This window comes from Crassostrea angulata, chromosome 5 (assembly GCF_025612915.1).
Source record: "Crassostrea angulata isolate pt1a10 chromosome 5, ASM2561291v2, whole genome shotgun sequence".
NCBI classification, from domain to species: Eukaryota; Metazoa; Mollusca; class Bivalvia; order Ostreida; family Ostreidae; genus Magallana; species Magallana angulata.
Genome location: NC_069115.1, coordinates 32,534,421 through 32,553,606, shown reverse-complemented (window position 1 = coordinate 32,553,606; position 19,186 = coordinate 32,534,421). Strand labels below are relative to the sequence as shown.

General features: G+C 34.7%; 1 long non-coding RNA gene across 1 annotated transcript; it reads right to left on the bottom strand.

Moving 5' to 3' along the window:
• Positions 1-5,124: 5,124 nt before the first annotated feature.
• LOC128182881 (uncharacterized) lies at positions 5,125-18,482 on the bottom strand. Its single transcript, XR_008243480.1, has 3 exons — positions 18,353-18,482; positions 13,388-13,530; positions 5,125-5,461 (listed from the first exon to the last, which is right to left on the bottom strand). It is a non-coding gene; the product is annotated as an uncharacterized LOC128182881 (long non-coding RNA).
• Between the last annotated feature and the right edge of the window lie 704 nt (positions 18,483-19,186).

Sequence of the window (19,186 nt, the reverse complement as noted above, 5' to 3'; positions counted from 1 at the left end):
TGAATTCCACAATTCTAGTAGACACGTCTATTTAGCTCATTCTAACAATGCCTTCAGTTTTCCCAGGAAATGTCTAAACGTAGATATTAAATTAAAAAGATCTTGTAATGTAGTGTGCACTACATGATCAAAATGAACCCGCCCTAGCACCAGAACCCCTGACTGATAGACTTATACGATACAATAAATGTATTCAGTTTGCCTTCCAAAATGCCCAGCGGAGAAGTCCTGAAAGAAAATTTTAAGCAATTCATTCAAATTCACTTTTATGACTAGTAAAATCCCACCCTTACATCGAATCTTTTAACCTCGGTCCATGAATTTTGCAACTTCATTTATAACTTCTTTACTTATCATAGCCATATATTACGAGTAATTAGTAGTTTACTAATCTAAGGATTCAGATTTAATTAACAAATTTTGAACTATATATGATATGAGTTAAATTTGGCCCCCATAATTCGCCATTTTTTAATGTGTTTCGGGTACAATAAAGTGTTATGTCATTTTTTAGAAGAGTTGATGTAAAATATATTTTTCACCTATTTATTTGATTTAATTGCACTCACTGGCATTATATGACGTCAGACGTGACGCTATTTCTATAATTCAATCAAATCTAGTCAAAAATTGACATTTTTCTCATCCTTTTATGAATGAGAATATAGAGCGCACGCTTGAACAAGAAAAATACTTTTGTTACTTATTAGTATTGGCTAGATACATCACTGATTAAAATATTTTGTTTGTTCAAGCATGCGCTCTATGTTTTCTGAAAGAAAAACTGCTTGAAAACAAGCTGTTTTATGCTAAAAATGCAAAAATGGCGGGAAAAGATTGTCTTTACGATGTCATATTTCTAAATTTTGTGAAATTATGTGAAAACATCACATATATATCTGTTCAAAGAAAACAAAGAATTACAGTAAAATGATGATGTTCATTCTAGGGGGCCATTTTGGGCTCATATCATAAATAGTCCTTTCTTATTTCCCGGGGGGGGGGGGGGGGGGGGGGCTCGCAATGTACGGTCCTTATCTCATTTCCTCAATTGTAGCAACACACCAAATTAATTTTTTTCGACTGGCCTAATGAAAATAACATGAGAATGTTCGAAAGTTAACGGAATGATTAAACGACCGACTAACGAGGGACGGATTCTGGGAATAATTTATACTGGATTGTGACCAAGGTGAAAAGGTGACCGAAAAGGGTGCAGAATTTTAAATAAGCTAAGACAATTGATGATCGAAAAAATATATACATATATCTATTCATTATTTAAAATATCTAAGCTGTATTAAAACCTTTCACTCAAAGAGGGATAACTCTCACTGGTGTCAAAATTTCAACCAGCTAAAATATGTATGATTATTTTTTATTCGCTCCCTACTCTATTTCTCCTCACTTTCTCACCACTGTCTACCCCTCTCTCAAAAACTCCTCTCTCCAATTCTTTCAACCTCTCTCAGCCCCAATTCTCCTCTATCTGCTTCTTTCTACTGCTGCCAAAATTTCAACTTGCTATAATTTCTTGATAACCATTTATAATATGACTATCTGTCTCTCCACTTTCTTTCTCTTCCCATTCCCTCTATTTATAATCACTCTCTCTACCTACATTCGGTTTCCTCTCCCTCTCAATTCATGTTTCTCAACTATATCTCACACCCCACTCTCTCTCTCCCTATCATACCTCTCTTTTGCTCCCACCTCACACATTCTCTCTCTCCCTCTCACTCCCCACTATCTATCTCTCCCCACTTTTACCCATCTCCCTTCCTCTCTCTCACCCCCACACTCTGTCATACCCCACTTTCCCACCCTAACTCTCTAACACCCTACACCTCACTTTCCCAAGCCACTATCTCCCTCTCTCACATCCCACTCTCTCTCCCCTTCTCATACCCCACTCTCCCATTCACATACCCCACTCACTCTCCCTTTCCAACCCACTCCCCCTCTCACCCCCACTCTCTTCAACACTTACATCCTACTCTCCCTCCCTCCTCAATCCCACTCTTCCTTTCCCTCTCTCACACCCCACTCCCTCTCCCCCTCACTTTCCCACACCCTACTCTCTCTATCCCTCTCACACATCCCACTCTCTCACGTCCCACACTGTCCCTCCTACCCCACTCTCTCTCTCCTTCTCACACCCCACACTCTCTCCCTCCCTCTCACACCCTTCCCTCTCTCTCTCTTCCACCCCACTCTCCCTCTCACACCCCACTCCCTGATCCCCCTCACACCCCACTTTCACGCCACTCACTTCCTCTCACACCCCACTCTCTCCCTCTCTCACACCACACTGTCTCCCTCTCTCACACCCCTCTCTCTCCCTTTCACACCACACTGTCTCCCTCTCTCACACCCCTCTCTCTCCCTTTCACACCCCACTCTCTCCCTCTCTCACATCCCACTCTCTCCCTATCACACCCCATTCTCTCCCACACCCCAATCACTCCCCCACTCTCTCTCTCTCGCACACCCCACTCTCTCCCTCTCCCACATCCCTTTCTCTCCCTCTCACACCCCACTCTCTCTCTCCCTTTCACATCCCACTCTCTCTCTCTCACATCCCACTCTCTCCCTCTCACATCCCACTATCTCCCTCTCACACTCCATTCTCTCCTATTCTCACACCCCACTCTTTCCCTCTCCTACACTCTCTCCCTCTCTAACATCCCTTTCTCACACCCCACTCTCTCCCTCTTTAACCCTCTAGTGCCCAAACCCACTTATGTCAGTCAGAAAATTCTGAATTTTATAAATAAAACCTGCATCATCATTTTTAACAGGAAATCGGATAGTTTAACGCAATATCTCAATTTTTATACATTTTACAGCTTGTAGCATATATGCTACATTTGGCATTACCACTTCATGTTGCATATATGATACAAATACTCGAATAATTCAAATTGAAAATACATTTAATTTACTAAAATATTTTAATAACTGACAACAATTATAAAAAATAAACAAAAAAAAGACTTAAAATTTTTAAGTATAACCAGCAATAGGTCAAACTAGAATCACCAATTGTCAAATCTGAACAACTCATTTTCATGAGAAAGCTGTAAAACAGTTTCTGTCTTTGTTAGACAAAGATGAGCACACAGGCACCTGACATTTTAAATTTTTGTCATAATAGAGATAAATACCCTAATAAGAGTAATACACAACGTACCCATCGCCGCCATCTTGGATTTATTTCAAACTGTCACATCAGGTGATATTTTTACTTAAAACTCATTGGTTAATTATTTTTTGACCTTCCTAATCTCCCGATCGGTCATTCAACATCTAAGCTTACAATTAATTAAACCAAAATGGTGCATTACACCTGACATTAATAAAAATCATCCTTCAACCTGCACCTACTGCCCTGAAAATGAAACAAAAGGCTAAAGGGGGACGGAATTTTTCTGCATTGCGTCAGATATACTAGTATTTGAAATCGTATGGTCAGGAACCATGAGTTTGAAAATTGGAGTGGAGTAAGCAATCCATCAGGAGGAGCTTCCTCAGGTTTTCCCTTAAAATCAGTGTATGGGTCTTTGTACTGCTGGTTTGAGCAATTCCATTCCTGGTTTTGCAGTTGAGGTACATGTAGTACATCTGAATGGTCTGCATCTTCAGTTATTTCACATAAATTCAATTCCCTGAGAGGAGGATCACATGATTTTTATACTGTTTCTCTCCTTGATGTAAGCTGCTTCCAAGGGCGGAGGGGGGGGGGGTGTATATATTAGGAGTCAGAATCACAGTCATGAACAGAGGAAGGCTTTTGATTTTTTTAGTTGATATAAAGTCTCAAAATCATGAGTCAGATGATTCACATTCACTGATAAGAAAATAAATAAACATTAGAAATAAACATCCAAAGTAGAAATGAAAGATTTATTTGCAAAATACAGATTAACTAATGCAAAACCTGTACATTGATATCAGGATAGTTTGTGTTTTATTTAACTGTAAAGCAAGTGTTTAATGCCCAATGTTTCATATGTGATACATAGATTTACCTTAATATTATTCATTGATAAGCAAAAAATAAAAACAATCTTTCGAAATAAATTGTGTAGTATTTACTGTACATAACAATACACATCACAAACAACTGTTTATTTTTCAATATTCAAGTTATTTGCAATGTTTAAAATGCCCAAAATTTAAATGAGCTGTATTTTCTGTAAATGCCCGGTGTATCATATAATATACAAAAAAATAAATTCCCGATGTATCACATATGCAACACATCATTTCAAATAAATTTTTGCATTCAGTTATGTATTATTTTAGGGATTTTTCATACTCCATTCAATTATTTGATCCTTTTGAAAGATATTTTTTAAAGTGTTCTTACAAATACTCACTATGTACTCTAGAAATTGACTGAGGAAACTCTGGCTCTGTACAGTGTTATGTTCTTCATGGAGGCAGCCATGTTTGATAGGGTAAACAAGTCATGTGACGTAGAGTTAGGATATGATAGTGGAGAGTTCAAATCAAAGGGAGATAATTTATTATATACAATAATTATCATTAAGCATATTATCCAAGTCAAGGTAGCATATATGCTACATGGGGCACTAGAGGGCTAACATCCCTTTCTCACACCCCACTCTCTCCCTCTCTAACATCCCACTCTCTCCCTCACACCCCACTCTCTCCCTCTCTAACATCCCTTTCTCACACCCCACTCTCTCCCTCTCTAACATCCCTTTCTCACACCCCACTCTCTCCCTCTCTCACATCCCACCCTCTCCCTCTCTCACATCCCACTCTCTCCCTCTCACACCCCATTCTCTCCTATTCTCACACCCCACTCTCTCCCTCTCACACACCCCACTCTCTCTCTCCCTAACATCCCACTCTCTCCCTCTGTCACACCCCACTCTCTCCCTCTTTCACACTCCACTCTCTCCCTCTCACCCACTCTCACATCCCACCCTCTCCCTCTCACACCCCACTCTCTCCCCTCTCCCTCTCTTACATCCCACTCCCACTCTCTCCCTCTCACACCCCATTCTCTCCTATTCTCACACCCCCCTTCTCTCTCTCCTCCTCTCTCACACCCAACTTTCCCACTCAGGGGAGATTGGGATCAAAGATAACAACAAAACAAAAACTTTATTAATATAACTTCAAAGACATATAACTTTAAATGTGTAAATATGCAAGTCCAAAACAAACATTGATCTTTTGACATCTTTTTAGTCAATAAAACATGTTTAATTAAGTATTTAATTTTTTTAAGCCCCATTGCCCCCCAAAATCATCTGCAATGACAGGTGTTTATCTCCATTATTCGGTCATCAGCATTTAAGATGTCCTTCTTCATAACTCCAATACTACCAGAAGATAAATGAATGAACTTCTTAATGGTGAATCCTTTGAACTGGTTATTCTTGATGCCTCACCATAAGTTCTGATGTCCAGTTCTTGTTGGTAGCTAAAATTGTAATGAACAATAATAATGAAATATCTAGATTTTCTGTTTAATTCTAATTCACTGAGATAATCAATTCATTGGTCACTGTTACTTAGCGTATTTTGCTGATATTTAGTGTGACTTAAAGGAAAACCAAAATGGAAATCACCTTTTGCTTTAATATATTTATTGATTCAGAATTGAAAAATACAAGACCATGTTTCTGAGATTTCAGTTAGTCTTTGGTTCTACATACAAACCTTAAATTATTTCTTATTGTATTATCTTTAATTATTTATCATGGAAAAAATATCAATTAATACCTCAAACAAATATCATTCTTAACAAATTATGAAATACAGAATAAATTCATTTATCATGCAATTGCATACCCATGGATCTGTAAAATATGTCTATTCAAGAAAAACTGGTCCCCATGAATCTAAGAGAGCTGGATAATTGTAGTCATTTTTTAACTACCAGTTTATCAATCTCTGAGTGAGAAGAAGTGGTCTGTATATTAAATTCAAATTTCAAAATGAAAATATTTTAAATTCTTTTAATTTATTAGTAATAGTTTATATCCTAATGTTCTCTGATCCTCAGCAGTGTCTAAATAAATCAATGTAATATTTTCAAAACAATTCAAACAGCAATGTTTCATAACTCTAAGTAATCGAATATTTTCAAAACAATTCAAATTTCATAATTAAAATATTTTTAATTCTTCTTTACTAATAATAGTTTATGTCCTTAAAATCAATCCTAAAACTTAAAGGTAGTTTTGACAGGTAATGAGATCAACCAGCTTTCTTAAATAATTTTTTTAGGGTAAAACCAATCTAACATTTTTGATGTTTTACAGGCAAATACAGCTTGGCTGTTCTCATATTGTATCCCAAGATACATCTTCTCTGCAAGTTTGATTATAATGCTTGGAAATGAGTCTTACTATTGAAAACATTTGTTGAAAATTCAACACCTGAACACTGGGTTACTTTATGATGACTGTACATGCTTTAATCATACAACGATATCGGATGGTCATCTTCGCTAGCCAAGGGTGACGATCCACTCTGCTACTCTTGTGAAAAGAGTAGCAGAGTGGATCGTCACCCTTGGCTAGCGAAGATGTCGGATGGTCTGTAAAAGGTATTGCAGGTATTGTAAAAGGGTTTTTTTTATGTGTGGGGGTAATTAACACCAGTTACGCAATATTCTTAAAACCACTTAAAATACCCCAATCCATATAGTAAAAAAAAAACCTTTAGATGAGGATGTTTTAACTCATTCATCTGCGTAAAAGGTTGGTAATTTAAATTATGGATCCACATATTTATTACCAAGCGCATACACTTAAATTGTTTGACTATATATATAGAAAACTCAAACTTAATATCCACTCTTAACAACAACATTTACTAATAGTATTCGGTTATTATATCATTGATTGTTTTTTAAAGTGTGGAAAGGGAAGAATGGTTAGACCTACCAATACATCATGACAAGCCAATTAAATGAGAAAATATTTTCAAACTTTAAAGTTCTGATTTTTTAGGAATACACAGTTTTGAGCAAGTCTTCATGCTTCTTGTGACTATCTTATCTTATGGCTATCTTGCAATTGAGATTTTTGCTAAAAAAATGAACTATAATCTAGAAAGTTTTTTTCGCGGTTTTAAATAAATGAACAATTAAGTTGACAGCAAGACAGACTGTATAAGATCCTGTAAGGGGTCCACACAGTTAATGATAATGCATTTTATCTAAATTCTTCGAGTCAGTAGAAAGTATCGAGTCTAAAAGGGAAATGATGTAAATTTAGATGGAGTTATCACTCTCTGATATATGAGCTCTCCTGTGAAGAAGTTACTAAAATTGAGTTGTTTAGATACCCACAATAGTGTTATGAATTTAGGAGTATACTGTACCCCTCATGATATCAAACAGCTTGTCCTGCTGACTGACATTCTCAAAATGTAGTCAAACATGGGATGTAAAATCAGGCTCCACAGAGCACTCAGAAAAATCAATCAAAGATATACATGTATTACAGGTGTTTAATATGACAATTAAACCAATAGAATATTCAAATTTCCCACCATTAAAGTAATGAATATGTATGATCCCTTGTCATGATGTAATTTCCTGTTCCAATTTCCCCAAGGCAGGTAAGACAATAAAACAAAATGTTTTAAGGTTTGTTATAGTTCCAAAATTGTTAAATTCCACTTTAACAGTAAGTATCAAGTTTTTAATGTGCTATAAACAGAATCCAATGATAATGGGACGAATGGGCCCGAATGAGCGGATAACATGAAAAATTTAAAATAATGAATATTTAGAGATAAAAATCTATTTCAATCTATTGAACTTGAATATTATGGTTCAAGATGGCGGTTGTACTTTAAAATACACCATTTAATTTTAATCTCATCCTGAAATCTTGTCTATACAACTTTATTCATGTCTTAAATTACTAAATCTCAGCCAGAATTTCAAATTCAAAAGAAGTCCTGAAAACATCAATTAAAAGTTTTAAACAAAATTTTTTGAATATTTTCCTTAGCAAATTGTTCGGGACATTGTTACTTTGACAGAAATTGTCGAGTCTGCTTCTGCTAACGTGCTGTCACTGAGCACAACATTATAACCTAATGTGTAAATAGATAGAGAGAATTGTATAATGTTTCCAGTGAATCTGCCAGAAAAAAAAGATTATGCTTTTGGCTTCACCCTCCAAATGGTCACACCATAAACATACTAGTTTTTCAATAAGATGACTTAACAAAATTATTCCATTGCAAGCATAATTACCTTAATAAATATTTTAAAATATTTGTCGCAAATTATGAAATAATTGAAATAGAAGTGAGCGATTATAGGCAAAAGGAGCACTTATCTAAGAAGTGCACAGCCAAAGGAACTAACAAAAGCTACACTTTTTGTCAAAATTTTTTTTTTACTGCATCCCAGAATTCCTTCAAGCTCCAATACTGCTATGCCAAAAATGGCTGACCTCTCACTTAATTGTAATTTACCTTACAGTAACATAAATTGTGGGCACCTGTAAAGTGAGAGATGAAATCGAAACTGAACGAAACTAAATGAAAGTAAGGGCTTTTCGACATCCCCTTTAGTTTATTAAATGTCAGGAAAAATCATGTCTAAATTTTTTTCCAAATTCTTCAACGCCTTAGTATATATGCATTTCCTTCAAGTAGAAATAACTTGTAAGTAATGCAATATCAAAATAATAGATAACTCCAGAACTCTATAAGTAGATATGTTTTTATATAATTTTGTAACGAATATTTTCCAAAAATTCTATAAAAAGTAAACACTTATTTTTCGGACCCAAGACTTGATATGCTAAGAGTTTTTATCTCTATATCTTTTTTAAGCAAAGCAGGATAACTCTTATATAATAAATTTATTAATTTTACAAAAGTAGTGATCTTTAGGCCCTTAATTATCCCTATAAGGAGTCAAAAAGTGGCTCCTCGGACCTCGGACCATAATTTTTAAATGGTACTCTCCACTTTAAACTATAAACCGAAAAGATTTTAAAGATCAGATGAAAAATAAAAAAGTTTATAAGTATCACACAAGCTATATTGATGACCAGACAGGAGCTGCAAGCAATACATAAACCTTAGATATACAATGTATTTGATGCTATGATGTCAAACAATTATAATAAATACAATGTAGTTCAAAATAGAATTGAGATAAAAACAGCTTGATATATAAATCTCGTTCTAGCACCAGGATGGAGACCTGTCATCTCTCTGCCCTTCTGTATGATACGATGCTGATATTTGGTGGATCAGAAGAAAAAGTAACCATGAAACGAACTGGAATGGATGTCTTTGATTATCTTCACAATCAGATGAGTCCTTTTTGTGTACAAAGAACAGTAGGCGCTACAAAGAAGGTTTACGATTACACGGTTCAGATATGGATATTTTTAACTTTTGGTCTGACCACCGTGTTATCTTGGACTTAGCGGATGCTCCAAGTTATGACCAACTTGCTTCTAAATCAGAAGCAGTGATTCTGGTAGAGTACCAAGAACACATCCCTGGGACTGTTTATCTGCGTGTGTTATACATGCAACCCATCAATAAAATCATGACATCCTGCATTCAAAAGAAATTTCACACTTACGTCAGCAACAAGCTTTTCCTTGAAAATGTCCAGCGTGTCTACCATGGTCACAATGTGACTATACATGGCCCATGCCAAACTAATAAAGTTATTGACTATGAATATGATACTGCATTTGGATTTTCAAGTAGAAAATGGCCCCCACAAACCAGTGATTGGATAGCAAGATGTCTAAAGTATGGATGGCCTAAGAAACAAATTGTTGAAAGCATTACATCGTCTGGGTGTGACTTTGTGCCAGTTGGCAGCAGACAGTCTCAGCAAAACAATGACCCCAATCTTGACTTGGAATGGCGTCTCTCATTTGTTCAAGCAGAGCAGGCCTTAGTGCGTGCTATGAATCATGTCCAATTGCTTTGTTATGTGTTACTGAAAGTATTTCTAAAAGAGGAACTTAACAAGGATGTAAAGGAAGACGAGAAATTGCTCTGTTCTTATTTCCTAAAAAATGCAATGTTTTGGTGCATTCAAACTGATCCCACATATATATGGACCAGAGAAACCTTCTTCCAGAGTGTCTGGAAATGTTTCAAATTGTTGCTGCAGTGGGTCTACACAGGGTATTGTCCAAACTTCTTCATTCCACAGAACAATCTGTTTGTGTGTAGGATTGTAGGAGCTGGTCAGCAAAGGCTGTTCACACAAATGTACAGCATCTACTGCTCTGGAGAGAGATGTCTAGACAAGTGCTCATCTTTTCAGATGGTCATGAACATGTGTCTTGCCAATCCCTTGGCAAGTGAATTTTCTGAATATGAAAAAGACATTGCGGTCTACCATTCACTGTTTGGCATCAATGGGCTTCTCAATCAACAGGTCATATATGACTGGAAATCATTATACAAAGTCAGTCGAATGGATGTTTCAAAAATGTCAAACATCGAACAAATTCTGATTTTAAGACATGTAATTAATCTTTATCATCAAATAGCACTTGAGGAGCAAAGCTATTGTACCTGTAAACATAAAAAAAAATGCAATAGAAATAGGCATACTTATAAAAAGCACAAAAAGGTTGGGGTTAGACTGTTAAAATCGACTTCCAAGTTTGGCTTTGCATGTGACCCTTTATATTTAGCATTATTTTATTACATAGATGGGAGATTTAGACAATCGTTAAACATCCTCAAGGAAACCAAGCCAAAATTGTATCACGATTATTTCTTCTACTGGGATGAATGGGGAAATAAACAAGCTTATGCAAGAGAAATGTTTGGCAAACCAATGTCTGTAAAAATGAAGGCGGCCATGGTGTATGACATCTCTATACTACTTTCGACAAAACTATCTGAGTTAGAGATGGAAATGTCTTCGAATAAGAAATCCAAGTTAAGGAAATGTTTTCTGATCTCTCCCTTTGTGTTTCTGCACTTCCTGACCTTTCTTTGTCATCATCGCCAAGGGAGCCCCCTGGCGGCCGAATCCCTATGGGAGCTACACAATTTGGTCCATTCTAACAATAGTCGCTACATCTTCAAATACTCAAGAGATATTGCTTGGGACATTCTTGGGATTTGTCACCATCTGTCGGAGAATATAGACCAGGCCTTGCTTGCCTACTATACCTCGCTACTGCAACCCAACTTTCACTTCATCACCGAGGCGGTAAAGACAAAAATATTACTGCTTCAAATTGAGCTTCAATCCAAGGGGGCTAGATGGTTGGGGCCATTTTTAGACCATATAAATAGCCTTGAGAAGACAAGCTCTATATAAAGATATAGAAATATATCCAAATTGTTATGCTTATATATATTTGGAATTTTCCTTTTATTACTTAACTAAATGATAGTTCATTAGATCACAGTAGATCTGATGGGTATACTTTGTTGACCATGCATGCATCTAGCCTCTCGATCCTTAAGGTGGCTCACTACACCTTAAAATATTTTCTCAAATCAGCAGAAAATTGCTTGATTGTGATAGATATCATAATGGATAAGAAGAGTATTTAAATAAAATAGGCAAAAAAATGTGCAATTTTGGATGAAAAATTACATTTTTGAAAATTTAATTCAGAAAACATGAACAAAAGCTCCAGGCGGATTCGAACTCATGATCTACGGTTCAGAGGCCCAATACTTTAACCACTGAGCTATGACGATATGCAACCCAATCGAACGATATAAACAGTTGAACAAAACATTTAAATCGCCATCTTGTGACATAGTGTCATAAAAAATATAAGTCTAGGTGTAAGTGAGGTACCTTAAGAACATGTCTTGAAATGTTAGAATTGCATGTTCTTATCGTGTGTTACAGTGTAAGTAATGTGCTTTAAAATGAAAACAATGTTATAGATGAAAAACTATGTAAAATGTGACAGGTTTCATAACAAGAGGCCCAGGGGCCACATTGCCTACCTAAGTTACAATGGAAATCTGACTTACCGGTAATCCTAATCCAAAAAGTGTAATACTTAAAAAGAAATCAAATTATGTTTTGTATAAATTTAATTTATTGCTCTGAAAAATATAGTTTTACTCATCATCAGCAGATACAAAATTACAACAAATGTTTAGAATATTGATGTCAATGAAATTTGTGAAAGAAAACAAAATTATTGCAAAATTATTTTTAAAAAATCACCTTTCCCCCAAAAATGTAAATGTGAAGTATTAATTAATTCAAATTCCTATGCTAGCTACCTCCCCAGTTTTTTGTTGTTTTTTTTTTTGGGGGGGGGGGGGGGGGTTATCACACAAATTCATTCTTCAATTGACAATTTTTTCACTTATGAATAATGCTAATATTATTACTTTCTTGATTTTTGTTCATAAGTTATTGTGAAATCTCTTTCAATTTTTTATTGTGTATGAGTGTGTGTTTTTCTTTTGATTTTTAATGAGGGAATGGTCATACACCATATTTCTGACTGCATTTATGTAGATTTTATTTAAGGATGTATGCAGTGTGCACTGTTTGCTAGTGACACAACACCAGTTGCAGTATTTATTAATTGCTACAGATATGAAGAACTATATACGCCAGTTTCTTAATTATAATAAGATCAGTGATTTTAACTTAGAGTTCGGCTGAGCACGGTAAAAATTCAAGTGATTTAAAAGTTGAATATCTTTGGATATGAAGAAACCAATATCTATTCCTGGTTTAAAATGTTATAAATTTTCATTAATTTCTTATTATCCCCTTAAATTAGGATATAGCCCTTCATTTGAACAATTTTGAATCCCCTTGGCCCATGAATGCTATGTGCCAAGTTAAGTTGAAATTGGCCAAGTGGTTCTGGAGAAGATGAAAATGTGAAAGGTTTACAAAAAATGACAAGGACATCAGACAATGGACAAATTTTGATCAAAAAGGCTCAATTGAGCCTCAGCATATGTGAACTAAAACCAACATCACTAGTTAAAACAGTTTACATCCAATGATTTGTTAAGTTAATTTTATGCTTGTAAATATCCTAAAAAATTATTTTTAAAAATATAAAAAAAAAAATTTTTGTCAAGGTTTTGTACTAACAGTGCTGCATCAGGTGCCCTACCTCTATCCACCTGTATCACTATGATAGTTACCAGTAATACATATACAGTAAAACACGATTATAGCGAACATCCTTATAAAGAAATGACGCTTACAGTGAAGTGATTTTCATTAAAGGTAACTTAATTTCAAATTGTAAATTTGGCGGATTTAACAAATTACGTTTATATCGAAGTAAGATCGCCCGTCCCTGGCACTTCGTTATAAGCGTGTTTTACTGCAGCGATGTTGCTTACAGACTTGTGTAATCTACTAATAGTAGTATAGCCCTACCTCTTTATCCATCTGTAGGACAGGTTTCTTGAGATAGGGCTGTAGGGCTGGTAACCTATTTCAGAAGACGGAGATGCTAACCTTTCTGGTCAGGGTCGAGATAAAAATCCAAAAAGCATATTGACAAATCGGATCCAGAATCCCTAGAAACAAAATCATCAAACAATTACCATAGTACTCTTTGTCTTTGATTTTTTTTTTTAGCAATGATAGAGATTAACTAAATAAATATGCATTATACACTGTTATAATACCAGGAACACCTTTTAACAAACAGAAATTATATTGCATCATTAATTATTACAAAGGAGGCCCGTTGGCCCCATAACAATGTTTCTTATATTTCTTTAAAAGAATAAATATGAAACACTTCTTAAATGTTGTAAAACTAAAAAAAAAATCTCATTATTTATTCAAATATAGCCAACCTTCTTATCTTTGGCCTCAATGTATCAAATGAAACAATATTGGAAAATGAATGGAGATTTCAAGCGAAATGTAGGTTACTGTGACATACTTTTGAATCAAGATTATAATGAGGTTGCAAAATACACCAACTAACAAAGTATATTGATCATAAACCTAATGATATCAGTTTATATTATTATAAAAAATGAAGCAAGGTTACTGTAACCTAGATATAAGGATATAAAGATATTAAGTTGCTTACATAGTAATACATGTATCACTAATTACTGTAGCAATGTATTTCTTAAGGAAAAGATTTTTCATCAATTTTCCTTTATATTTCTATTTTTAACTTAATTGAACCCCTTTAGGGCCTCAGTATTGGGTCTGGAGTCACTGTGTGTACAGTTTAGGACCTACACTATCTGTGGATGTTTGCATAGTAATCACACAAATTGTAGCATTTTCACCATAAACAACCCCTAACCCTGAGGAGTCGACAAAAAGTAGGGGGAAGTCGATTCCAACGCACGGGGGAGTCGATTTTATTCGCTTCGGAGACGGAAAGAATTTAGGTCACGCCTTTTGTAGGTATTTATAAGAAGTATTTCCAAAAAAGATATACCACACGGAAGACAGCGATAGTCAAACTTTGTGTTGGTCATTGGTCCGAGTTCGCTATGCGTCTAGTACTCTCAAACACTTCGAAACTATTTGACAAATTTCAAATTCACGGTTATCGGGTGGTCAAAATATGCATGATTTGTAAAATATACGAGTTGCTTTGGGTTACAGACTGTTGAAACAGCCGAACAAATAATCAAATCCTAACAAATTTTGGAAAAAAAATGAATAAACAAGACATTTTCTGTTCAGATGTAACGGTGACGTAGGGGGGAGTCGATTTTCGGAAAACAGAACGCACGGGGGAGTAGAAAATAGTGTATATTTAATTTTACATTGAACCTTTATCATCTTGCAAACCTTGTTTGATATCAGTTGTCAATATATAAAGTATATATTAAACACTGTTTACAAATGGTTTTATAACCAGTAGCTAAAAATGCAAAATATGTGTTCAAATAAAACGATATATCTTCATAACTTTACTTTTTCTCTTTTCTTGTGATTTGTGTATCTCAAACCATATCAAAGACACAATGGGGTTCACAACAACATTCACAAAACTAAATTTATCTGTTGTGTTTTTCATTATCCTGTGTGTGTGTTGTTTGTTTTTTTTAATTCGTTGTTTTCATATATGATTTAAAATGCTGTATTTGTTTTTGTCATATGTATATCATGTATGTATTTGCTACCGAAGGGTGGTTGGTGGGTGCTCTTGTCAATATGATTATCTAATAAGGCCGTGGCGTCGTTGACTTGTTAAATGTGGGGGAGGGGGGTGTCTACAAAGTAGTTGTATTCCTGTGGACTGTATGTGAACAGAATGCCTGCTTTTCATTTTTGGGTTGATTGAAGCATAGTTGAATCATAAATTTAATATTTGACTGATGAATTATATAATTATCCATATATGTAGTGAAGTCCTATTGTACGATAAATAGTATAGTCATCAATGGTGTTTATTCAAACAATAAAGTGCTTTCTTTGGTTATGCATACCGGTATATGATGGTAGCTAACATTCAAGAAAAGTACATACCGGTAACCCGAGTTATCAGTTTACGTATGTATATATCCTGATATGATTGCTACAATCATAGCCCTAAGAATCACTGAAGAAAGCATATTTACTGTTTATTTTGTAATAGTGTATATATAATAGGCTCAGTACGGTCGCGCTCCTACTAGCACTAGCTAGTTGGAGCGTTGGTTATTAAACTGAATAGTCGCAGGTTCGAATCTAGATCTGGTCATTCCTCCTTTTCTATCACTATATATTTTCATCCACTAAGTATACTTTCCTCTATTTCTTACGGAAATTGATTGTATAATTCATAGCTCTGAAGAAACTGACAGGACTGAAGTCTATACGCCTCGTTTATCAACAGATCGAAATCTTCATCAAGCTAGGAAAAATCACAGACTGCACGAAATGATCATGATGATGTCAGACTCAATTTCTAATTAAATACGATTTGGCTGCTGCTCTTAAATAACGTACTGATGTACATCGACTATAATTTTGTTAGTTTTACTTTTTACGATCAGTTTATTAATCTTTTAAAAGAGAGATGTACATTTAAACAATGAAATGCTTTCTTTGATGATTAATTTAGTTAACGAATGTAGCAATTATTGCAGAAAAAATACGCCTTTTTTTCTGCAATGTCGCCATCTTCATATCCCGCATGAATCACTAAAAAAAAGCATTTTATTTTTTATTTATTGTCAAAACGTTACACAGAAGTAACAGCCATATTCCGGATCCATATATGAAGAAGTTACCATGGTAATGAGAACTATAGCTACTTCGAAGTTTGAACTTAGCCCTTGTAAATACATACATGTACAGTCCTATGCAGCTTTACTAGAATCGCTCAATCAAGAAAGAAAAAAAAACGCACACAATTCCAACGTTACCATTAAAAGTACAAAAAGACATCAATGACCGATGTAAAATAATCAATATAGCTCTTCAAATAATTTTTAAAATTTGATCAGCTAAACTATGGATTAAAAGTAGTTCTTGAAAGTCAATTAAACGTTTCTGAATACGTTCACACACATGTGGTTCGTTTCAATAGTTCGCGTAACTATGTATATTTTTTAAAGAAATAGAAAAAAAATACCTTTTAATAAATGTATTCTTTTTTAATTCAATTTAAAAATAAAAACAAAATACGAAATTAAATGGAAAAGATAAGTAGTACATGTACCTGTCTTTATTGCTTAAATATCTGTGAATAAGTTGAACCATTTTATTTATTAGATAAAGTCAACTTTTATAGACCTCGTAATTCTTTATGAAAATATAAGTTGAACATTCCCGATAGAGTGAATAGAATTGAATTTTTCTACTCCCCCATGCGTTCTGTTTTCCAAAAATCGACTCCCCCCTACGTCACCGTTACATCTGAACAGAAAATGTCTTGTTTATTCATTTTTTCCCAAGATTTGTTAGGATTTGATTATTGCACTTGTAAGATTGAACATTTGTTCGGCTGTTTCAACTGTCTGTAACCCAAAGCAAGTCGTATATTTTACAAATCATGCATATTTTGACCACCCGATAACCGTGGATTTGAAATTTGTCAAATAGTTTCGAAGTGTTTGAGAGTACTAGACGCATAGCGAACTCGGACCAATGACCAACACAAAGTTTGACTATCGCTGTCTTCTGTGTGGTATATCTTTTTTGGAAATACCTCTTATAAATACCTACAAAATGCGTGACCTAAATTCCTTCCGTCTCCGAAGCGAAGAAAATCGACTCCCCCATGCGTTGGAATCGACTCCCCCCTACTTTTTGTCGACTCCCCCGCGTTAGGAGTTGTTTACGGTGATTTTAGTTTTTACAAAGAAATTTTTTAAATAGCTCTCCTGATATGTCTATATTGTACTTTGAACCTCTCTTGGTGCCCCAGTGTTGGTCTGGAGGTTACAGTTTTACAATTGATAGAATGTATTCATGATTTAAGAAAGTTTGTATTGTACATGTAGTAATATCGCAAATTATCATCCTCAGACCAATACTGGATCCCCAAGAAGGAATCAAAGTTAGATGGAAAATGTTTTAAAATCTTCCTCTTAAGAACAACAATTATGTTAAAACTTGTGATTTCACTATGCAAACATTCTCAGAAAGTGTAAATTCTAAATTGTAAGCATTGTGAAACATAGATATACATGTATAAAAGAAAACTGTTTTGAAATCTTCTTTACAAAAACCACAATGCAAAAATAAATTATTCTTTGTGTATTACAGTATACAAGCATCCATACACTGTCAATTGCTAAACAGGAAAAAGCAATAACTATTTAAAGGTTTCACATGTTGTTTCAAAACACATTGGTCTTAAAAGTGAGTGTCAGAACCTATCAGTTTTGATCAGAAACATCAAATTATTGGTAAAAAAAATGGCAACTATCAGTACTTTTTAGCCCATGCAGTTAGTGTATTTGTTCCATTACTGTTTCAGCACAGCGGACCGGGGAAAGAATAAGTGATTTCTTCTTCATGTAATGAAAAGGAAGGCCCTGTGAATAACTTTTTTTATGAAAACGGTATAGATCGCCTTCAAATATGTAGTCATGATAGATGCGCGGATCAAGAAGAGGTGTCGGAGGGGGGGGGGGGTGTTTGGATATCCCACTTCCGGGAAAATTCAAACCTATTAAATTCCACATTGTTACGTTACCAAAAAAAAAAAAGCTTTTGATATCACTGACAAACGAAATTACGTGTGGAAAAATATTGCTTTCGAATCTCTTTCATAAATTCCAGGATAAATATTCAATGACAATTCTATGAAAAATTTTAAGAATATCTTAAGTTTGTTTTTGAAAAATATACGATGCTCAAGTTGAACAGAATGTTAAACGCGACGGGCATATCAGTGCATACTTATTTGAATTTGAATTTTGAACGTACCTTTAGAATTTTACCAAGATTTAATCGAAGACAAATTTCGTGGCGGGAACCTGTTCTTGTAGGCCGTTCACTGCTGCCCTCGGAGACTATTCACGACATGCGTGGTCCTTGCTCTTAGTCACGTGGGCAATGACGTCGACCGTGTAGTGAGCGATCATCACGACACACTCGTTGGGCAATCAACTATTGACCACATAAACAAAAGACTTCAGACAGAACAGGTGTTAAACATATTATAATAATAAAATAAAGTAAAAAAACAAAAAAATATATATATAAATTGTAAGGGATAAAGGTATATACATGTACATGATTTTTTTATGGACTTTATTTTAGAAACAACAAAAAAATGAGGTTCTATGATAATCCTCACTTTTGGTGGGTGGGGTGCCCTCATGCACAGAGTTGTGATTTTCTAAATTTTTTAAACGATAAACTAACTGGGATATATAGATCTCATACGCAGCTTGGTTCATTAGATTTGTTAAATTAGACAGGTCTAGTCAGAAATATACACGTACAAATGTACATATTATGTAACAAGCCAAGAATGAGTAATTTAAGAAAATTTTACATAAATCTATAAAATAATTATACGCTATGAATGAATAATATACAATGTACTATTATAATACTGATCATGTGATGCATGTGTCATGTTGTAAATTTTGAATTTACTGGGTGGGTAGTTGTCATGTGATAAATTTGTATTTATGACGTTTCCCGACCACTGAAAGTAAATGCAGAAAAAGTCAATATAAGTACAATCATGTACATTACCATAAAATATTTGATTTAATTATGATATAGAATCGTATACATTTATGAAATAAG